The sequence below is a fragment of the Choloepus didactylus genome, chromosome 5, assembly GCF_015220235.1.
Source record: "Choloepus didactylus isolate mChoDid1 chromosome 5, mChoDid1.pri, whole genome shotgun sequence".
NCBI classification, from domain to species: domain Eukaryota; kingdom Metazoa; phylum Chordata; class Mammalia; order Pilosa; family Megalonychidae; genus Choloepus; species Choloepus didactylus.
In genome coordinates, this window is record NC_051311.1 from 50,171,259 (window position 1) to 50,178,283 (window position 7,025).

Here is a 7,025-nt window from a genome sequence, read left to right on the forward strand (position 1 = left end):
AGTCACTCATTCTGCACATATTGAGTGTGGTAGGCTAGCTGGAGATAAAACAGTGAACAAATACAGAGGTGGTTGCTGCCCTCAAGGGTTTATGGGGAGAAGAAAGACACTTGAATAATCACATGCAAACAAATGTATTGCTTCAACCCTGACAGATATTATGAGGGACAGGTATCTGGGGTGTAAGAGTGGATCAGGGAGGGTAGGACTTGGTCAGGAGTCAGAGAACACTTCCCCAAGGAAGTGTCACTGGAGTGGAGATCGGAAGACTAAAAAGGAGAGGGGGGAAATTCATTCTAGAAAGAGGGAAAAGCATATGCAAAGCCTTGAGTTCTATATTGGTTAGAAGGCTTCTGGCTCAGAAAAACTGACTGCCTGTTGGTTACACTTATTGGGGTTTACTTTATTCACACAAGAAATATGGAGGTGGTGGCTGCTGGCACTGGCTCAATTGCCCCACACGGTCACCAAGGAGCGGGCAAGGTGAAGGTTCCCCTGCAGGCTGAGGGGCAGGGGTGTGGCACTGTTGTGAGAGGGAGAGTTCTGAAGTTGCTGAGCTCAGATCCCGTTCCTGTTAGGACAGATAAATGCAGATGTTTTCTGCCCAGTTCTCTGATCCAAGGGCATTGTTTTCGTCCATCAATTACATGTGCGTTTTTAGTTTTAATCATGAGATGCTATGAGATATATGCTAGAGAACTATCAAGTCCAGAATGCCCTGTTGTAAGCTTTCAGAACAAAGCCCCGGAGACATGTGAAGCCAGGAGGAGAAGGGGGCAGGAAACTGGGTAGACACTCTGCACTGTGATTATCCAAGGGTGACAAAGGATCTGCACGGCCTCTGACTCCCACTGACAACAACTCCTCAGGTAGCTACCCCGCATGCCCACTATTGAACACAGTCCCATGGCCTCCGTAACCCCCCTATCTCTGACCACTCTCAGACTCTTTCATTGGGCTCTAGCCACACCAGCCTTCTTGCAGTTCCTGAATCACACCAAGCAAGCCCCCACTGCAGGGCTTTTAACAGTTACTGTTCCCTCTGCCCTCTATGTCCTCTAAGCTCTCCTCTTAGATCTTCGTTCTTTTGGACCTTTAGGTCTCTGTTCAAATGTCATCTTGTTGGAGAGGTGCTCCCTGACCATCCTGTCTAAATGAATGAAAAATGAATGCATCCACTCATGTCATCAGCCCCTAAGACTGTGGCCCATTTAGGCTGAGTACCAGGAAGAGGCTTTTTTTTTTTTTCCCCCTAAACAGCTCTGTATTTTAACCAAATAAAGCCAGGGAATTCCTAAATTCATTCTTTGCATCCACTTCTTAGTTGGGACTCAAGAATTCTTCTGAAATGGTATTTTTCTCCCCAGCCTTCCTTTCCTGAAAACCATGGTTTAATTACGGCAAAAGACAGTTAGAGTAGCATTTGTACAAAAGGATGAAGCATACACAACCCTGTTGTTAAACTGCAGCGTGACAGTGTAAGAATGTACATAGTTTCATTTAAACTTTTAAACCACGCAAAAAAAAAAAAAAAAAAAAAAGAGAGAAACAAAGATTAAAGGAGATAAGATTTTTCTAACTTGGTATTTTAAATGGTTACTATCAGCCCTTTTCTAAAATTTCTTTTCTCTCCCACTCGCAGGTGGCCCCAGGCCATTACTGTGCTTAAGGAGATAGCAAGTGGATGTCAGCTCAAGTAGCAGGGGTGGAAAAGAGAAGATGGAATGTTCTTAGCATTTTTTGCCCCCTTTTGCCCCTCCCTAAGAGAATGCCCTCAAGCAGCAAAAGCTATTTTGTCTGTACTAAGGCTTTTTAGCAACCCCTATGCGGTTGGGAAGATTGATAATACCCAGACATTTTACAGGGGAGGCACTGAGTTTGCTCCAAGTTACTCTGATTTCCCAACTCTTCTTTTTAGAGGGTGAGAGTCGTGAGCTAGGGTAAGGGCTTTACAAATCTAAATTTGCATTCATTTCTGTATTCCTTGGTTGGTTTATCCATTCATTTGCTTATCGACAAATATTTTTTTGATCCCTCTACTATGGGGCAGCCACTGAGCTGAAGATAAAGAGTAGACTGGGGTGGGGGTGAGGGTGGGGGCAGGGGTCCCCAAAATGTGTTTTTTTTTTTATTTATTTTTTCAAGTCCTCTACCTCAAAATGTTTTGATGTTAAAAAGGGTCCAGCCAAAGAAATATAGCAGGATTTAAAAACTAAAATAATCATATTCTAAAGTTCATATGTAAAATTAAACAAGCCAGAAAATTTCTGGAAAAGAATCATAATGAAGCCCTAACAAAGATATTTCACAGCCTCAACAATAGTGTGATACCAGCATTTAAATAAACAGAACAAAACAAAAAGTTAAGAAACAGACTCAAGTGCAAGAATTTAATATGTGACAAAACATCCAAAATCAGTAGAGAAAAGATGAACTGTTCAATAAACTGTACTGAAACAATTGGGAAACCATCAAGAAAAAAAATCAAAGTAGTAGTCACAGCTAACACCATTTTTCTGGCTAAATTACAAAGATTTAAATGTAATAAATTAAACCATAAATTATTGGGGAAAACTAATGCACAAATACTTTAATAACCTCAGAGAGGGGAAGACTTTTATGATGTAAAACACAGAAACTACACAATTCTATTGCATTTAAAAGAGGTCTGCATAGCAAAAAAAAACAACACAAGGAGAATCAAAATTGAGAAACATATTTGCAGTTCATGACAAAGGAACAGTTTCCCTAATTCTACTTATATCGTGTACAAACTGTTAAGAAAAAGACCAACAACCCAACAGAAAAATGTACAAAGGATATGGATAAAAAAGAAAATCAAGTGTCTCTTAAGCTTCTGAGAAATAAGATTGGCTTGGTGGCATGTTGGATTGGTAAATTGCTGTCATCCATTGCTGGTGGGACTGTAAATTGAAACATCTATGAAGCATTATTCATTATGGTAAAAATTTGAAAATAAACTATTCATAATAGGGGACTGGTTATATGAATTATAGAACATTCACACAATGGAGACCTATGCAACTATAAAAATGAATGAAGATTTCCTTTAGGTTCTCATCTGGAAAGAGCTCCAAATTATATTGGCAGTTAAATGGGTGGGTGGAGGAGAAATGTGTATGCCACTATTTTTTATTCAAAAGACAAAACAAAGGGTACATAAACATATTTGTTTGAGTATGCATAAAAAATCTCTGGAAGAACACAAATTAATAACAGCACTTGCCTATGGGACAGAAGTTGGGGGACTGGGAGCTAAGGAAAGGAGGAAGAATTTTCACTATGTACCCTTTCCTCCTTTGTAGACTATGTGAGCCATGTGACTGAATTCCTTATTTAAAAAATTTTTAACAAACCAAAAATTAACACAGCATTTAATAAAAAGTGATTCATAAATACTAGTGGGGGCAGTTACTTATACTCAAAAAGACAGAGAACCACTGAGCTATGTGAGAATACAACTGTTTTTAGAGGGACCAAATCATTATTTAAACCCCTAGTTGGAAAGAAAATAATTCACGTATTAACATTGTGTTTATTATGTAGACTAGAGTTTCCAGATTAAGGTTTTCAAAGCTCATGCAATATAATACAAACTGGACCTGTTCCCAGTAAAATACTCCAGTTTGACAAGATGCCAGATATATCTCTTATAATTTTTTTAACTCTGTAGCATTTAGCACAGGAAAAGTGCCCAACAGACAAATGTGATTGTTTTGTGTTTGCAATCTTCCCTTTCAAGTTAAAAGCTCCTTTAGGGCAGGGCCTGGCTTCCAGCATCAGAGGGGAAGAAGCAGTAGCACTAGACTAGAAGCTAAAATTCCTCAGGTTCCAAACTGGATTCAGTCACTTGTTGGCTATGTGATCCTGGGATGCTTGTTTCTCCAAGCTAACTTTTTCAGCTTTAAAGGGACATAGTAATCTGTGCTATCACTACTTCAAACAACCATTGTGAGAGTCATAATAGATAATATAGATAGGTGAAATGTCTTTGAAAACCCATCAAGTGTGGTTCTAACACAGAGTTGCCAGATAAAATGAATAGTAATTTTTAATTTTCAGATAAATGATGATGTCACTGCCCAAGAGGGCTTTTATAGCCAAAGGACTAAAGAAAGCACAGGACACGTTCTGAGACATGAGCTTTTATTATAGGTCTTACCTACAGGGTGGGGAAGTCAAGCTATGTTGCCCTGAAATCAGGAGCTTCTCTGGATGGATTCAGGAGCTGCTCTGAATGGCGGCCACTTCAGAGCACAACGTGGAAATAGTCCGCACTTTGGGTGGCTGAATAAGCTGGTTATAAGGGCTCCACATTCCAATAGGTATGAGAGCATAAGGCAGGCAATGTAGGGAGGGGTTGACTGTAATCAACAGGGAGGAGGGGAGGATTATAGAGATAACAGTATCTCAGTGAGTCTCAGGGAGGAGGTAGTTTGGGGTATAGATTACAGTTAGCATCTGATATTACAAGGAGAATACGTCCTAGGTCAAGCAAACTGCTCTGTGCAGTTTTCAAGACACTTGGGGGCCAGGGGCTCCCACAGATGAGTAATTTTTTTTCAGTGTAAGTATATACCATGCAATATTTGGGATATAGTAATAAACAACAACAAAACAACAACAAACCTTATTTGTCATTTATCTATGTAACTGGGCATCCTGTATTTTTATTTACTAAATCTGGCAACCCTATTTTAATGTCATATTGCAAAGACAACAATAGCAAAGACTTATTAAGCACAGTACAGCAACTGTCATTTGAGCTTTGTATATATTAATTTATTTAATCTTTATAAGGAAGGTATCATTTTACCAGTGAGGACACTGAGGCAGTTACTTGCCCAATGTCAGACAGCTACTATGTTCAGACACTATACTACCCCATGATTCCTATAACCATATATCCTAGATTTTCTGCTCAGTCCTGAACTGAAGTTTTCTGGTCTCCTGAGTTCTCCTGTTCTCACTGCACCCCTCCTATCAAACCATGCAACTTTCATTCTAACAAATATCACTGTTCACTCAAGAAATGACTATAGCTTTATGTGAAATTCTAAAAAGATACCCACCATACTCTCTTCTTGTTAGTCTTCCTTTCTTTCTTTCTCTTCTTCCCATCAAGTGTCCCTAAGCTGGCCTTGACCCCCAATCAGTAGAGGCAGATAAGGCAAGTCTCCTTGGCTCCCATGTGTGTTCCCCCCAGTCCCTCAGCAGATATGCACCCTCCTCTGGACCTGGGCTTCTGAGAAGACATTACTAATCTGAGGTCCTTGGCATACACTTATCACACCAAATAGGCAGTGAGCTGGCCTATAATTTAAGACCCTGGCTGCTTGTGGAGTGCAGGTACAGTAGAGTCACTAATAAATATTTTGTGAATCAAGAAATGCATGAATTGCCCTTTTGCTGAACTTTTCACCCAGCAGTGTAAGCCAGAGATGGCTTTTTGTTTTGTTTATTTTGTTATCTTATAATATAAAACATCATTATTCCTAGTTGGTATGAATGGTGAGCCAGGACACAGTATTGCCAGGCACTTGTTAAAACATCAGAGAGTTCTCTCATTTATTACCCAAATATTACTGAGCACCTACTATTATTGCCAGGCAGTGCCAGGTGGTTCCAGGCACTTGGGGTACAACTGTGAACTAATCAGGCAAACATCCATGCCCTCATAGAGCTAATATTCTAGCTAGGAGAGACAGACAATAAACAATAAACATAACAAATAAGCAATTTCAATGGTAAGTTAGAAGGTAAATGCTAGGGAATAAAGAAATAGAAGAGGAAGCAGAATAAGGGGAATAGAGTAAGGGGTGAGGAAACAGGCTGCAATGTTTTAAAAAGCAGTCAGAGGAGCCCTTGGTGAGAAACAGATTCGACCAAAAGCAACAGTGTGAATAGTGTGTGTGGGTCAGCACGAGGCCAGCGTTCTGGAAAGGAGGGAGCCAGGGGAAAAAAGAGGAGACGAAGTCATGGGAGCAGGGACAGGAGAGAAACCAGGTCATACAGGGTCTTGTAGGCCTTACCCTGGTTGAAACCCACACTGGAGGACTTTGAGCAGAGGAGGGACTTGATCTGTGTTCATTTTAAAACCATCACTCTGGCTGCTGTGTTGACTGGGAGGATCTAAATTTCAAGACTCTCAGCATGGTCAGGCATGTGTGGACTTGGGGACAGCCTTGGGTCCCCTCATCTCTCTGTTCTTTAGTACCAGGTCTGGATTGTTATTAAAGTTCAGGCACAAGGTCTTTCAAGGTGTGTTGCTAAGACTCAAATCTTCTGTGATCTCATTTGGTAGCACCAGGACTCTGAACTGGGCCCCAAGGCTTCTGATTGAGGGCAGCAGCAAAAGAGACAAAAACAATCCATAACTTACAAAAGGATTTATCTAAAATAGAACTGTTTTAAGTGACTCACTCTTAACATACAAAAAAAGTTTGTGTCCCCCTTTTTAAAATAATTTATTACTTAACTGATAAAATCCAACAGATAATGACTACCAGGGACACATCCGTAATCAAAGTTAAATTTATTATGTAGCAGGGGAGTCTATAATAGCAGAGGTATTTGTATTGTGGGGCATCTTGGAAATGGGAAGTAGAGCAGGGCCTCTTACTAGGGTATAAGCTTGTGATGGCTAATTCTGAAGAGGGACAAGTGAAAGAGGAGACTAGCTCTAAGTTGGATACTGTCATGAAGAGGGGACAATTTAGGATCTGGGGGAGTCATTAGTTAAAAAGTAGGAATTACTCAAAAGAAGGGGATTAGTTGTCATTTTGCAGCTGTGGTGTGGCCTTGGGAGAAACATTGTTTTCTGTTGGCTTTGCCACTGTCCTTATTTGTGCCTGTTAGGTACATCATGGTCTGATTATCAGTAGGACTGATTTTCACTTTCTCAAGGCAGAACGACTAGAAAAATGGAATTTAAGGGCTTAAGAAAAACCGCCTATAGAAGATCATGATTTAATATGCAGCATCTGAGTGGACAATAGGCATTA